Source organism: Notolepis coatsorum (genome assembly GCF_963971535.1).
Source record: "Notolepis coatsorum genome assembly, chromosome: 17".
In the NCBI taxonomy this organism is placed as follows: domain Eukaryota; kingdom Metazoa; phylum Chordata; class Actinopteri; order Aulopiformes; family Paralepididae; genus Notolepis; species Notolepis coatsorum.
Window position 1 is genome coordinate 56,171,420 of NC_140181.1, and position 17,446 is coordinate 56,188,865.

Below are 17,446 nucleotides of genomic sequence, written 5' to 3' on the forward strand. Positions count from 1 at the left end.
CATTTTAGAATACAATAGAATAGAATGTTAGAATACAACTAGAAACACTGTCCTGGCCTGCTTCTAAGTTCAGTGACCTGACAAAAAATAAAAAAAATAAAAAAAAAAATAAAAAAAAATGTTTTTATTTTTATTTATTTTTAATTTTTTTTTAATTTTTTTTTAAATCATCTCGCGGCCCATCCGTGGCTGCTCGCGGCCCACCTTTGGGTCGCGACCCCGACTTTGGGAACCACTGCTGTAGAGAACGGGTGCAGGCCTTTGACAACAAACTTTGTCACAGCCCTGTGACACTCGTTCACCCTATCCTCTGTCATCTTTCCTCTAGCTGCTAGGGAGAAAGGACTTTGGGTGGTGGAGGTAGAGGGAGGATGACGATCTATAAAAAGTTTTTAGATTGTAGTATTTGTAGCTAAACAATTATTTTGTTTATTAGCCTATTTGTAATAATTCGTTATTAGCCTAGGAAACTCCGTATCTTGGCTTACCGGCTGCAGTGGACGTGGATGCAGATGGACCACTGCGCGCAAGGCAGTCGAATACGGCGCATTTCTGCACACTAATATAGTGTTTTGCAAACAAATGTTTTGATAGATTGCTCGTATTGCCACCCTTACTGGCAAATGTTTTGTTGCACTTGTGAACGCTTCGCTCTATCCGCCATCACGAGTCACGGTGCATGCAGAGCTGTCTGTGTCTGTGTGCAGCGCGCGTCGGCACGGAGACAGCGCTGAGATGCTTCCAGCTGCAGCACATCAGGTGTGCGGGGCTTGTATGTGCGGGGCTTGTAAGCGCTGCTGTCTGACGTGCTGCAGCTGCATACTATTGACAGCGCTTTCATTAAGGAGTACCCGTATGTATGTGTAGCGCGACTCGCGAGGAGTGTGTGTAATAATGACTCGCTGCTTCTCGTGCAGAGACAGAGAGAGGAGAGATCGTTCGCAACTTTTAAATAATAATAATAATAATAATAATAATAATAATAATTTCTCTAGAGTATCGATAGCAGTACCGAGGACGTCGGAGCTTATAAATACTCCGGTATTTTCTAATATAGTACCGGTTCCCGTTTAAAACCGGGGTCGGGGGGCATCCCTAGCAACGAATATCGCTTTAATTCGGTAATTTATATGTTCGGCGAAAAATGCAGTCCCGAGCGTTCAGATGCTCGCAAAGGGCCGTGAAACTGAAACTGAAAAAGAAAAACAATGAAAGCCTGGACATTCCCATGAATTTATAAACCCCCCCGGACGCCCCGGACAGGGCGTGAAAAGAGGACATGTCCGGGCAAAAGAGGATGTTTGGTCACCCTACCTAAATTGCATTTCCCCACACTTCTCTCTCACACCTTTATAAAACCACTCCTCTTCAAAATTTTAAAAGCTATCCTTATAGCCTAATGTTCAGTACCTGTATTCTCCCCAAATATTGAGGTGAAACTCAAAAAACACATCGGTCTTCTTAAAAAGGAGCATCCTTCTCCTTAACACTTTGAGTGCCAACGACGAGATTTCTCGTTAGTTCATGCCAACCGTTCAGTGCCAGCCGACGAGAGATCGTTTTTAAATCGTTTTTTTTTTATTATCGATTTCCATACATTTTTCATCAATCTAGCCTTACGTTACCAGTGGGGATCTGTCTGAACTCGAACAGGGAAAATACCGCCCCCTATCGTCTCTCCAGATGGTACTGCACCCCTTTGGATTGGATTGAATGAAACGCATGAAAAATAAAAAAGCCCTGCTTCCACATTTTACTTGTCAGACATGTAACCGGAGACGATCGAAGTCATCGCCCACCTAGGGCTGGGCGATATAACGATAACGATAATTATCGCGATATATATTTTTTTTGTGACCTGCAACAGGGCAGTTTTAAAACCAGAGACAGTGGACAGACTTGTCTTTCTTGCCTGCAACTTAAGTAATGGCTTTGCTTGTCCAAATGACAATACTGACCAAATTGAGATTTATTTCTCTCTTGTCCATTTATTTTGTTTGCTTTCTAATTTAAAATACAGTTTGAAACCATCTGTACACAGTAGGCTATGTGTGCTAGCAGAGCTAGACTCCAGTTTGGTTTGTCCACCAAAAAAGCGGCAAAAGATAGAAAAGAAACTAGCTGAGCCAGAACTGTTCAACTCCCCTGGAGGCAGGGAACAAAATAACTGGGCGCCCATCGCCAAATGCGTGTAGATTTACCGTCTGGCGTCTAAAAATAATAGTCTGCCCGCCAGCTGGCGTGTAATTCATATCGATACTCTTATTTTTAAAATCCTGTGCGGGTCTCATTGCCCCCCCAAGCGCAGCTCCAGTCATAATATCTGGGCTCCGGCAGCTAGCAACGTTCAGGTTAATATGATACTCTTATTTTGAAAACCCTCTAGCAACTCCGCGAGTCATATGATATCCGCCCAGTCCATGTTGTTTCTTGAAAACAGAGCAGCGTTGTAAACAGAGCAGCGTTAACACAGCAGTGAGCATACAGACGCGAAATAAGTCAGTGATGTTTTTTTTTCTTCTCACGAGTCCAATGCAGCTACATGCTTTGCACCGTCGCCATTCCTTTATGCCCACATCGCCCGAAATGAACGTTTATGTACCAATCACTACAACGTTAACGTCAGCTAACAAGCTAATCCTGATGATCAGACGAGGCAGAGCCACAGTAAACAGCACTGAGGAAAGGGAAATGGGGGGGGGGGGGGGGCACTCTCCCCTTCCCTGTGTGTGTGTGTCAGGGTTTCCGTTAGAAAAAATTGTTGCCGGCCTCAGTGTCAATCTACCGGTCAAATGAGAGAAATTCCGGTCAGAGTTTATTGAGCTTAAAAACAATTGATAGGCAAAAGAATGACAACAAAACAAAAGAATGACATCATCAAGGCATGTAGATTTATAATATTTTTACTTAAAACTAGGCTACTTTTGCGTATAAAGCCATTATATTCCAAATAAAACAAGTCCCGAGACTCGTGCTGCTGCCGACTTTAAATCAAATAGGTGTCTGTGGGCAGTCGCCCGACAATAATAAACAGCAGTCTGTTATAATCACATTTTTATGAGCTAACGAATTCCGTTATATTGGACATTTGTATTAATTATATCAAGCGAAGAACTGAGAAATTTGGCAGAGAGAGACGGCAACATTATCGTGGGTTTGCGTGACGACTCTCTCTCTCTCTCCACCTCCCAACGACTTATTTGCGAGAGTATGTCGATGCAGAGCAGCAGATTCAGCTGTTATTGGCTCTTTTCTGGCTCTATCTGGGGACCGCACAGCAGCGCCCTCCACCCAACATTGAATTGCCAATGGCTGAATTGGAGTACTGCAATGGCCGCTGTAATGGCCGCTGCTGCTCCGGCTCTGCAGCTACACATGCACTCGCAAAACCCAGCACTAAGCTCTCGCTGACAACATTATTATACCTGCTTGGTGAAGCAACGATGAAACAAATGTAATGATTGTTTCGTTCATCGCATAGGCTATTTAATTTTAGCCTATTTTAATACAATTCAAATAATCAAATTGTGCTTAGACTCAGGGAATTATTTTCACCGGACATTAAGACCGGAGAGATTAAATATGTCGGACTTCAACAGATTTTGCCGGTCAAATACCGGTAATTACCGGCTAACGGAAACGCTGGTGTGTGTGTGCGTGCGTTTGGAAAGACGACGGAGTCACTAGTCAGGACGCCTATTGCTTAATGACATGTCATGAGTGCTGCTTTTGCTTCCGCGTTTTCCCTGATTGGCTGCGCCATGCCCCGCGGCAGGCGCGGCAACCGCAGAGCAGAGCGGCAGAGCGAGCGGAGCGGCAGAGCGAGCGGAGCGGAATTAGGTAACCGCCGCAGGAATCCGCCATGATTTTCATTCGGCGCTTCAGCTCACCTGGCATAGCAGCGGTCCGCGGTCCTGCGGTTCGTTGTTGACGAGTTCGAATCCCATGCATTTTTTTTTTAACATGATTTTTTTTTTAACGTGTATTCTTTCGCCGGTTAAGGTTAGGCATGGTTAAGGTTAAGGTTAGGCATTGTTTCGGAGTTGGTTAAGGTTAGAACGGTTAAGTTTAGGCGCTGTTAAGGAGCTGGTTAAGGTTAGAGTTTGTCAAAGAGAATGGCAATATTCTTTCTATGGTTAAGGTTAGGCATGGTTAAGGTTAAGGTTAAGGTTAGGCAATGTTTCGGAGTTGGTTAAGGTTAGAACGGTTAAGTTTAGGCGCTGTTAAGGAGCTGGTTAAGGTTAGAGTTTGTCTTAGAGACAGCCTATTTCCGCACTGCCGCTCTCCCGCGGTCACATGGTCAAATTGTCACATTCTTGCACTCATGACCTGTCATAAAGCAACACGCAGTCAGGACAGGAGTATATTATAGTAAACTGAGGATTACTGAGGATGGACAGATAATGTTGATATTCAAATATAAAAAATTTTGAGAGGAGTGGAAGTTTGAAGACAGACTACAATATGATGCGGGGGTGGTGAGTTGAAACACAGTGTGTGTGTGTGTGTCCCAACCCCACTTCTATGTTTCAATAAATTATTTGCATTTAAAACTATTAACGCTGACTCATTCCTTCAGTCCACTCAAAATTATGCTAATATTCCTTATGTTGTTTATGATATTAATTGAAAATAGCATATGAGAGTATTATATGTAATAATAACACATGGCGATATACTAAAAAGCTATTTATAATTTTTGGCTAGTAAAAAATCTGCCCGGCTGGTACTTTTAAAAATCTACCAGCCAAATGGCTGGTAAGTCAAAAAGTTAAGTTTGTTCCCTGCCTGGAGGCATGTATGCTTTTACCAACGCGTTCGTGTTTCCGGGTTCCCGTTTTGCCACCGATTGGCCACTGACCTACGTGCGTACGCCCCCCCTCGCTATGAGCGGCTGTGTCTGTGCGGCGCGCTATTGTTTATTATTATCCGGCCACAGTGTGGCTTCCCTGGTCGGTGATGATGAGCTCAAATAGGTTATTATAATAAACACTGAATGGAGCAATATATCCTTGTTGTTAGTTAGACAGCAGGCTATACGGTCTTCTTCAGTTGAGTTACACTTTGAAACATTTATAGCGAGTCTTGCTCTAGCGATGCATCATCACAACAACACGGGCGGCTCTACAACAACAATGGCTTATTTATCTATAAAGAAGACAATCCCATCGCTGACAACAAGTACTATAGTCACACACAGGCCTGCCGTGTTTTATGAATGAAGTAGATTTTCATTTAATCGCCTTTGGGGACATGAGGTTATTATAGGATGATGCGTGTCTGGTCTATTCTCCTGGTCACAATTCACTGAATTGAAATGGGGGACCCTGATGTAAACAAGACAAAAGTCTTTCTCTGGTCTGCACCCCCTTAACAATTGTGTAGAGCCATATGAAATCCGTTTTATTTTTTTCCAAATTCCATTTTATTTTTTTCCAAATTCCGTTTTTTCCGTTTTAATATTTCAGAATTCTGTATTTTGCTTTGTACGCTCATTTTACCATCACAAATAGTGTCTAATAAGTGGGAATGAATAAATGTCCACAATTTAATAAGATATAACAGTCCATTTAATAGGGCTGTCTTAAATACTTCGAAGCTTCATTCATTTATTTCATTCGAATATGAAAATAAAATTCGATTATTAAAAAAATTAAAAAGGTATATATATTTTTGCAAAATCAACTCTGCCTCTCTTTGTTAACTACAACAAGCAATGCCGTTTGTTATTTAAGATGAGGTCGGACTCGGCACTGACAGATTTGTGTTCATTGTGCTGCTTTTATAAAGCCTCAAATGACTGCTTACAATATTTCATGAAAGCAAAGTGTTTTGTTTGTCTAAGATTTAAAAAGGTTTAAACTTTACAGCACTGACAAAGTTGAACAAAGTGCTGTACAAGTCCCACAACATAAAAAAAAAAAAGGTAAAAAAAAAAAAAAAAAAAAAAAAAAAAAAAAAAAAAAATCTTTTTTTTTTAGTTGATTCCATTTTTATTGCTCAATTCCGCGATTCCGTCCGCGATTCCGTGATCGCGGATTCCATATGGCTCTACAATTGTGTGTATTGAGCCGTACTGTATTGTACCCATTCTGCAATGTGTTAAATAAAGTTTTCATTCATTCATTCATTCATTCTCCTCCCGAGTCCCGATGTGTTCGTTCAACTCGCATCTCTGCGACCAGCCGCTCTATCGGAGATAGGATCACATTGTGTCATGTTTTGCTAGAGGGTGTATATGTTTATTATTCCGAATAGATCTACACAGGCTTATAGCCTATAATACGTGACATTTGAAGCAGGCACCACTGCTCTTGTAATTGTCTGGTAATAGCTGTTTCAAGTGTATTATTGGGTTGTTGTCGCAGACTCACTGCATGTTCAATTTGCAACTCGTATGGTACTTCCTTCCTATACCCAGTTAAATCTGTTCTTCATATCTCACGCCCCAAAGGCGATTAAATGAAAATCTACTTCATTCATAAAACACGGCAGGCCTGTCTGTGTGTGACTAACTGACTATAGTACTTGTTGTCAGCGATGGGATTGTCTTCTTTATAGATAAATAAGCCATTGTTGTTGTAGAGCCGCCCGTGTTGTTGTGATGATGCATCGCTAGAGCAAGACTCGCTATAAATGTTTCAAAGTGTAACTCAAGTGAAGAAGACCGTATAGCCTGCTGTCTAACTAACAACAAGGCTATATTGCTCCATTCAGTGTTTATAATAACCTATTTGAGCTCATCATCACCGACCAGGGAACCCACACTGTGGCCGGATAATAATAAACAATAGCGCACAGACACAGCCGCTCATAGCGAGGGGGGCGTACGCGTGTAGTCAGTGGCCAATCAGAGCGCAAAACGGGAAGAGTCTATGCCAAATACAACGCGGTTGGGATTCCGGGTTCCTCTGATTGGCCACGACGCCCACGTGACCCCGCGCTAGCACGCCCCCTTATCCACGCCTGCCGCTACGCCGCGCCAAGCTCCTCTGTGTGTTGCAGCGTGCGGCAGAGCGGCAGAGGTCCCTGTGTGTTCTGGCTTCCTCAATTTATACGCATGGAAGTATTGACTACGCCGTAACGAATCATTAAAAAAATATACCGTTAACTGGAATATGTTGTCGTGGCCAATCAGAGGAACGCGGAAACCGAACAGCATTGTATTTGGCATAGACGCAAAAGGGAACCCGGAAACACGAACGCGTTGGTAAAAGCATACACGCCCCCCTGGAGCCACAGCCAGCAGAGAAGCCGGTTTACTTTCGCTTTCAAACCAGCTGGAGCTTGAGAACTGGAGTGTGAGGGGATGTAACACTAAAGATGGCGGCAACGACAAAGAATTGCTGCAAAATAAACATACATCTGTTGTTTAAAAAAAGAATATATATATATATATTTTTTATACTTATAACAATATCGATAATATCGAATATCGAGTGATATTATATTGTTATCGATATCGCGATATAATTTTTGGCCATATCGCCCAGCCCTAGCCCACCCTCAGAACAGCGGAAATTGTGTGTTTCCAGTACCCAGCGTTGGATCAATAAACGCGATAAGGAATTGGAATAATCTTTTTGGAGAACATCTGATCTGAGGTAAGGAATCTATTTTACCAGTCTTGGGATAATAAGAGCTATTTTCACCTATATATCAGTGTGTGCCATATGTGTGTATGTGTGTGTGCGATCAGGAAATAAGAGAATGGATTTTTCAGCCCGCTTCTATAGTGTGCATAAGTACACATATACTATTAATAATATAGCGTTTATTTGAAAACGATTCATAAATAGGCCGAAAAATTACAACGTGTTTTGTGTATTCCAGTGTATTCCTGTAAAGGGCGATTATCACAGAATCTTCTGAAATCTTCTGGAAGTTTCAAGAAACGAGCGTTTTTCTAAATGGTATAAAACGGAAATGAACCGATTAAAAAACAATCCATTTCGACAATGATGACTGCCACATAGCCATAATTTAATATATAGTTTATGCGTTCGCAAATATGAGAGCTACATCATTGAAGTGGGTGGTGGCACGCAACGGGGTTCCGGGGCACCGGACCCGTGGCACTCAACGTGTTAATGTTACCAGTGACACAAAACTATGACCTTGAGTTTTAGTAAATTACAGCAGATTTCAGCAGAGAAGTCAAGTCAAGAGATTTATTTGTCACGGCATACAAGTATACAATGAAATGCGGGTGGTCAGATTGTAGTCAGATTGTAGTCTTGACAGCTGAACTGGAATGAGGTACTACAATCTGAACATATCTCTCTCTTTTAAATCCGACAATTCACCCAATGACAGCTATAACAGAATACGAAAAAACGCAATCTTACCTTCACTTATATGAGCACGGTCCAGGAAGAAATCAAATGACTCGGGAGAGACTGGAGCAAAATACCGGGTGGCTACGTTACTCGGTCAGCTTGGCCATATTCACGTAACTCTACACTCTCAACCTGCTGTCACTTGGCCGCGACCTTCACACAATGTCCCCAGGTTGCAGTCCGACACACACACACAATACTATAACACCAATTGTAACGCTATTAGCTCCGCGCTTGATGGAAAACGTGGATATTTCCACGAGTGACTCCGCATTCCCAAGGAGGACAACACGACCAGTAGAGTAGCAGGGGGAAGGTGCAGCCCCTTTCGTGACTGTGATGCACCGAGTGAATCCACTGTCACTTGCTCCTCAATAGGAAACCAACCTAGATTTACCATGAAGGACTGGTTCTGGCCGAACCGTTCGTTATACAACTATCACAGCTAAATGTCAAAGGTACGCACAGTTGCACGAGGGTTTCACACACACAACCGGGGTGGTTTGAAAGCTCGGCGTTGCTAATAAACATTTTAAATATTTTTTATAAACTGGTCAACACTGCTCAAAACTGCGTTATTTCCGTATTTGGCTGCCTGGTGCGCCTGCGCTGTGAGCACAGCGCATGCGCATCATGCACCCAACGCCGGAAATAATGCAGTGTTGACCAGTTTATAAAAAATATTTAAAATGTTTATTAGCAACGCCGAGCTTTCAAACCACCCCGGTGTTGTGTGTGAAACCCTCGTGCAACTGTGCGTACCTTTGACATTTAGCTGTGATAGTTGTATAACGAACGGTTCGGCCAGAACCAGTCCTTCATGGTAAATCTAGGTTGGTTTCCTATTGAGGAGCAAGTGACTGTGGATTCACTCGGTGCATCACAGTCACGAAAGCAGCAGGGGGAAGGTGCAGCTGAGGTGACATGAGAACAGAAAAGCTTCACGCGACAGTCACGCTTCACCGGGTGGACTGGACATTAAACAAAGGGCACGCGGACAGACGGACACCGGCAACTCAACCGGAGGCTAGCAACCATAGTCTGAATGTCGTCAGTTCTCTAAGCTCGAGCAGCAATGGCCTTGAATCATAGCTCATTACTAACAACCGTCAATTAAAATTGGATCCCAATTTGGTGTAATCGGGTAGATAACGTCCTGGCGCCACTATAACTGAGGATCGACTAGCCACTAAACTGCTAACGGTTGGCCAAGCTAGCCGCCCACACTGGCTACTTTCGGCTGCTAACGTTAGCTAACTAGCTAATGTGTTGTTATTATGACAAACTGCAGCCGACTTACCGTGAATTGAGGACTGACTTATAACCAGTCTCCTTGCATCTTGGGTCCTTCCGATTATGGAATTGTTCGAGGCTAATACTGGACTAGTATTTAGTGAAACTAGACTAAATACCCCCACATTTACCGAACGAAGGGGGCGTTCGCTGCAGCACACAAGGCTAGCGTTTAGTATGATGGTTGTATTGTAACCAAAGAGAGGTTGCTTGTCACCGATGCTGGACACCACTGACAAAACAATAAGCCAGACGGACGAGCCGACTATTAAAAAAATAAAGCTAACTTGTAATTAGTAGCCTTGAAAATTCGACCCTACAGTTTAGGGGTCTTCTGTTGTCTTCTTCGTGCTGCCTGCCACTGACTGTGCTGCGCGACTTCCTAGAATGGCGCACGACTGCCATCAAGTGGATACTGTTGGTGGTGAAATTCTGTGTTGAAGGGAGTAGGGTATATCTGCAGAGCCGCAAGCCCAACGTATGGCAGTTGTTCAATAAACAACTGAAAATGGCATAAATTCTCTACACATTACCCCCATTGAAAATGCAAGGATCTATGAATATGCAATTTGGCAACAAGCACGCATTGATATTTACTGGAGAGCCTGGACTGGTCAGATGAGCTCAATGGTATACTGGTTGAAGAAACCTGGCTTGGCTTCAAAACCAAATTCTCAACAATACTAAACAACATGGCCCCCCTAAGAACCACCAGGTTAAAAAATCGCGCTGAGCCGTGGATGCACACTGAAATACTGACCGCTATGAAAGCCAGAGACAAAAAATGCTCTGAGTTTCGTAAAAGTCAGTCAAAGCTTACCAAAAGCACGAGCAGTGAACTCCAAGCCCACGTGACTGAACTCAAACTAGAAAGAAACAGACTAAGAAATGACATAAACTCCATGATAAAAACTGCTAAGGAACTAACTGCTAGGAAAACAAAAATAAACCACATGAACGTTGGAAATTACTCAATAATCAACTAGGCTGCAGTAAAAAACTCAAAACCAGGTTCTCAAACATAAACATAAAGACGGACAACACGCTCATCACAGACAAACTGGATGTAGCCAATTACTTAAACACTTTCTTCACAAACATAGCCACAACACTGGTAAACAAACTACCCTCCCATTCAGGGCAGTATGGGGTAGAACACATAGTAGCATACTACAAGAACCTAGGCGTCCACAGAGACGATTTCAAACTGGAAATGGTAACTACAGATGAGGTACTCAAAAAACTGAGCGCCCTCCAACCGAACAAGGCCACTGGCCATGACAACATCCCCTCCAAATTCCTCAGAGACTCAGCAGCCGCCATCACCCCAGTCATCACACACATAATAAACCTCTCCATAAAACAGGGACACGTCCCCAAGGACTTCAAAATTGCGAGAGTAACACCCCTGCACAAAAAGGGCAGCAAATTAGACCCGGGCAACTACCGCCCTGTTTCTATCCTTACATCCATCTCGAAAGTCATGGAAAAAATAGTATACGAACAGGTCGAAAAGTACCTTGCGGAAAAAAAACTAATCTACGAATTCCAATCTGGCTTCAGAACATCCAACTCCACTGACACATGCCTTCTCTATTTGAACGACCACATCAAGCAAGAGGTGGACGCGGGCAAATACTGCGGCATGGTCATGCTAGACCTACAAAAGGCCTTCGACACTGTCAATCACACCATTCTGATTGACAAGCTAAAAGCAATTGGTTTTGATAGTTTATCAGTGAGCTGGATACAATCCTACCTGGAGGGGAGAGAACAGATGGTGGAGGTAAACGGTACCCTACCCCCCCCCCCCCCCCCCTCACGGTGAACTGTGGTGTTCCACAAGGAAGCATACTAGGACCGTTACTGTTCCTAATTTATGCAAATGACATGTTGTCAGCTTGTGACTGCAACTTGTTCCTGTTTGCGGACGACTCAGCCTTGCTGACAAGAACAAGTTACAGGTTGAAAAAACCCTCAGCTCGGAACTAGGCAAAATCTGCATATGGCTCGCCGACAACAAACTATCATTACACATGGGCAAAACAGAGTCCATTCTCTTCGGTTAAAATAACAAACTCAGCAAGACCAACGGCTTCTTGCGAGAGTGACCCCTCTACACAAAAAGGGCAGCAAATTAGACCCAGGCAACTACCGCCCTGTTTCTATTCTTACCTCCATCTCGAAAGTCATGGAGAAAATAGTCTACGAACAGGTCGAAAAGTACCTGGCGGAAAAAAACCTAATCTACGAATTCCAATCTGGCTTCAGAACGTCCCACTCCACTGACACATGCCTCCTCTATTTGAACGACCACATCAAACAAGAGGTGGACGCTGGCAAATACTGCGGCATGGTCATGCTGGACCTACAAAAGGCCTTCGACACTGTCAATCACTCCATTCTAATGGACAAGCTAAAAGCAATTGGTTTTGATAGCCTATCAGTGAGCTGGATGCAATCCTACCTGGAGGGGAGAGAACAGATGGTAGAGGTAAACGGTACTCTATCCCCCCCCCTCACAGTGAGCTGTGGTGTTCCACAAGGAAGCATACTAGGACCGCTACTCTTCCTAATTTATGCAAATAACATGTCGTCAGCCTGTGACTGCAACTTGTTCCTGTTTGCGGACGACTCAGCCCTGCTGGTCTCTGACAAGAACAAATTGCAGGTTGAAAAAACCCTCAGCACGGAACTAGGCAAAATCTGCATATGGCTCGCTGATAACAAACTATCATTACACATGGGCAAAACAGAGTCCATTCTCTTCGGTTCAAATAACAAACTCAGCAAGACCGACGGCTTCTCAGTTACAGTGGGTGACAATATTGTCACAAGGAAAGACGAAATTACCTACCTGGGTTCCATCCTAGAGGCAAATCTTTCCTGTGACAAAATGGCATCCAATGTAATAAAAAAAGTCAACCAACGAACTAGATTCTTGTACCGGATCTCCTCTCTGGTAAACAAGAATACCCTGAGGACTCTGGCAGGAGCACTCATTCAAGGGTACTATGACTATGCGTGCACCTCATGGTACCAAAGCACCTCAAAGGCGCTTAAAACAAAATTACAAACATCACAAAACAAACTGGTCAGACTACTACTTGACCTGAACCCCAGAACCCACCTCACCCCTGCCCACTTTGCCAACCTAGGATGGCTTAGAGTAGACGACAGAGTACAGCAACTTGCAATGGGCCTGGTCTACAAGATACACTATACGACCGGGGTGCCCATGTACATGTCAAAATACTTCCCAAAGGTCAGTGAATACCACAACCACTACACCAGAGGAAGCTCAACAAATCATGTTAAACCCAGATTCGGCTCAAACAAGGGACTAAACACGTTTCGCAATTATGCCACAACAATGTGGAACGCCCTACCCAAAGCTGTAAAGGAATGTGAATCCCTGCCCACATTCAAAACCGCCCTTAAAGAGCACCTACGGGAGGCTGCAATTCGAAACTGGCCACCGTAAATGCCCAAAACCCCCACCACCTCCTAATAGACAGTCTCCTCACCACCGCATGTATATATTCCCTCCCCGCCGTATGTATATTCCCCTCCCACCCACCCACCCCCTCCTAATGTACAGTCCCCTCCCCATCATATGTATATACTCTGTCAGGATCTAGGGGTAACAGTACTGTATATTTGAATACCGCCTATGTCACAAATGTATCAGTACTAAATACCTATATGTCCCTATGCCATAAATGTCATGTATGTTATGTATGTCATAAATGTCTATATGAATTGAAAATGGGGGACCCTGATGGAAACAAGACAAACGTCTTTCTCAGGTCTGCATCCCCTTAACAATTGTATGTATTGAGCCGTACTGTATTGTACCCATTCTGCAATCTGTTAAATAAAGTTTTCATTCATTCATTCATTCTCAGTTACAGTGGGTGACAATATTGTCACAAGGAAAGATGAAATTACCTACCTGGGTTCCATCCTAGAGGCTAATCTTTCCCGTGACAAAATGGCATCCAATGTAATAAAAAAGGTCAACCAACGAACTCGATTCTTGTACCGGATCTCCTCTCTGGTAAACAAGAATACCCTGAAGACTCTGGCAGGAGCACTCATTCAAGGGTACTACGACTATGCTTGCACCTCATGGTACCAAAGCACCTCAAAGGCACTAAAAACCAAATTACAAACATCTCAAAACAAACTAGTCAGACTACTGCTTGACCTGACTCCTAGAACCCACCTCACCCCTGCCCACTTTGCCAACCTAGGATGGCTTAGAGTAGACGACAGAGTACAGCAACTTGCAATGGGCCTGGTCTACAAGATACACTACACGACCAAGGTACCCATGTACATGTCAAAATACTTCCCAAAGGTCAGTGAATACCACAATCACAACACCAGAGGGAGCTCCACAAATCATGTAAAACCCAGATTCGGCTCAAACAAGGGACTAAACACGTTTCGCAATTATGCCACATCAATGTGGAACGCACTACCCAAAGCTGTAAAGGAATGTGAATCACTACCCACTTTCAAAAACACTCTCAAAGAACACCTACAGGAGACTGCAATTCGAAACTGGCCCCTACAAATGTCCTAACCCAGTTATACAGTAAAGACCAAGTATGGCCATTTCAGTATTCCAATGTACAGTGCCCCCTACCTCCAATGTACAGCCCCAACCAACCCCACCTACCCAACCTCCTCCAATGTACAGTTTCTATGTCAAAGGTATGTCAGTATTCCAATGTACAGTGTACAGTGTGTGTGTCCCCTACCCACCCCCACCTCCAATGTACAGCCCCACCCAACCCCACCCCACCTACCCAACCTCCTCCAATGTACAGTTTCTATGTCAAATGTATATACACTCTTTTTCTGGATTTTTTTAGTATCACAAACTCTCCTCTTTTTACTGTATTTGCAAATCTGGTATGTCATAAATGTATAGATGTAGCAGTACTGTCTATCTGTATGTCGTGTGTGTCATATGATGAATTGAAAATGGGGGACCCTGATGTAAACAAGACGAAAGTCTTTCTCTGGTCTGCATCCCCTTAACAATTGTATGTATTGAGCTGTACTGTACTGTACCCATTCTGCAATCTGTTAATACACTTTTCAATCAATCAAAACCAGGAATTCCAAGTCAGAAGCTTATATTGTTAATACTCTGTGGTTAATACTGAATGGTGTCTCATTGGATAAAAGCGCTATATAAATGCAGCCATTTACAATTTATTTACATATTGGACCATGATAGGTTCGACCTATTACATCACATATGCAACTCAGATTCCAGGGAAGTACAGATAAGCTCTCCCTTTCCGGTGGCAGAATGTGAAAAAGGCACGCAAGTTCTGCACAAATAACAATCTGACTTGTCAACGTCAGACCACCAAGAGGAGGTTCCCATAAAAACATATGTTTTTGAGTGGAGGGGATCTTTAAAAGATGGTTTCACTCTTTTTTTTAACCCATCCCCTGTTTAAACATTGTCTGGCATGATGTTGACTAGTATACGCCATTTTTTCACTGATCGCTTTAGTGTTGAGAAACTTAGCTCTGTGTTGCATCCTCCCACCAGGCTCCAATACAATCCAATGTGGAAAGTGTTTTGGTAAATGGCTGCATTTATATAGCGCTTTTATCCAAAGCGTTTTACAACTTTTTCCTCACATTTGACCCATTCACTCACCGACGGCAGAGGCAACCATGCAAAGTGCCAATCTGCTCATCGGGAGCAATTAGCATTAGGGGTTAAGTGTCTTGCTCAAGGACACTTCGACAGGCTGCCTGGGAGCGGGAACCTCCGGATTACCAGATGACTGCTCTACCTCCCGAGCCACTGTCACCCCCACTGTTTTAGCTTCAAACACCATGATACAATTGATACATGTCCTTTTCCAAAAGGAAGCTCACAGTATAATCACATGTGTATGATCAGATGGAAATGGTAGCAAACCGACTTGCTGGCGACACAGTAGTGGTGGGCCTGATCTCTGCAAACGACGAGAGGGCCTACCTGGAGGAGGTCAAGGTTCTAGCGGGATGGTGTCAAGAGAACAGCCTCTCCCTGAACGTCAGCAAAACAAAGGAGATGATTGTGGACTTTAGGAGGTCGGGGGTCAGGGACTACAGCCCCCTCAGCATCGACGGGCACCGGTTGAGAGAGTGAACAGTTTTTTGACATGGACCTCACACATTGACAGTGTTGTGAAGAAGGCACGGCAACACCTCTACTTCCTCAGACGCCTAAGGAAGTTCCAAGTCAGTCAGAAGAACTTCTACTCATGCACAATAGAGAGCATCCTGACTGGCAATATCACCTCCTGGTTTGGGAATAGCACCGCACAAGACCGTAGCAGACTACAGAGAGTGGCCCGCTCAGCCGAACACACAATTGGAGGGGGGCTTCCCACTCTCCAGGGCATTTACAACAAGCGGTGCATGGGCAAGGCTAAGAGAATTATCAAAGACTCGAGCCACCCAAACAACTGCCTCTTTGAACTGCTGCGGTCAGGCAAGCGATACAGGAGTCTCATGGCAAGCACAGAAAGACTCAGAAGCTTCTATCCCCAGGCCATCAGGATGCTCAAAGAATAATAACACTATGTAACAACCATCAAATGCACTCACAGCACACACATCCACACGCACACACTCACTTTAAACATACAACTCACTGCAGCACCCACTTTAACCACTTTAGTACACCTAAGCACACTTTATATTTATCTGTAAAGAATTTGCACTACAACCCATACCTCATTACACCTTACTGTAAATTATATTGTACCTAAATTGTACCTCATCCCACTTCTGCTTTGCACTGTATAGTATATTGTATGGTAACTCAGTTACTTCTACTCTACATAGAGCATTGTATATATGTATATACTGACATTTTTTGTCTACGTACTTGACTTCTATTTTATACTTGCTATACTTATTTTATTATCTATTTTTGCCTAGCATATTCTCTGGAGCTAAACAGAAAGAAGCATTTTGTATAAAAGTATTCTGTACTTCTGAATGACAACTAATAAAGAAACTTGAACTTGAACCGTACATCGTATCAGAAGTTATGAGTTTCGTAGGCCAGTTGCACATGGGAAACTTAGAAAGCACAAGTTCATTATAACTTTTGATGTGATGTATGGTTTGAAACCATTTCCTCAGCAGAACATATGAAGACATATCTGATTATACAGTGAGCTTCTTATTTTGGAAAATTACGTGTATCGTGTTTTCCTTTTACTAAAACACTTGCCCCATTGGATTGGATTGGAGCCTGGTGAGAGGATGCAACATAGTGCTACGTTTCTCAACACTAAAGTGATCAGTGAAATTATGGCCTGTAGCCTACTAGTCAACATCATGCCAGACAATGTTTATAAGAATAAAGCTCATTATAAAACTCAACTAAAACTCATTTTACAGCACTCAAGTACAAATATAAAACATTTTACTCAAATGTGACAGATCTCGATAAAATAACTACAAATAAAAAACATCAGAATATTAATTTACGTACAATTTGAAATGTCCTGGAGGAGTATTCTGTTAAAAATGTGAGTTTTACAAATATTATATTTATATGTATGTGTCTGTGTGTGTACTTAGGGGAGAGAGTGTGGTAAATGTAACCCGGGAGTATACTGCAGTGTAGGTGATATAACCCCTACATTTTAGAAATGTAAAATGTAAATCATTCATCAAACCTTTATTTAACCAGAAAACAAAACCATCGTTCGCTAGGTTTTTCTATGGCAAATATACTAAACCATAGGCATAAGTACATGTTTAGAGAATGATTTCAC

At 43.1% G+C, this 17,446-nt stretch overlaps 1 protein-coding gene across 2 annotated transcripts in view; it reads right to left on the bottom strand.

Moving 5' to 3' along the window:
- Positions 1 to 9,988, bottom strand: part of mfn2 (mitofusin 2) — an 88,661-nt gene extending 78,673 nt beyond the window's left edge. The window contains exon 1 of one of the 2 annotated variants that reach the window (XM_084333324.1): positions 9,640 to 9,988. The gene's annotated coding sequence lies outside the window, so the exon portion shown is untranslated. Of the gene's footprint in view, positions 1 to 8,348; positions 8,606 to 9,639 lie in introns of those variants that run through there. The other variant, XM_084333325.1, reaches the window with a different exon arrangement.
- Between the last annotated feature and the right edge of the window lie 7,458 nt (positions 9,989 to 17,446).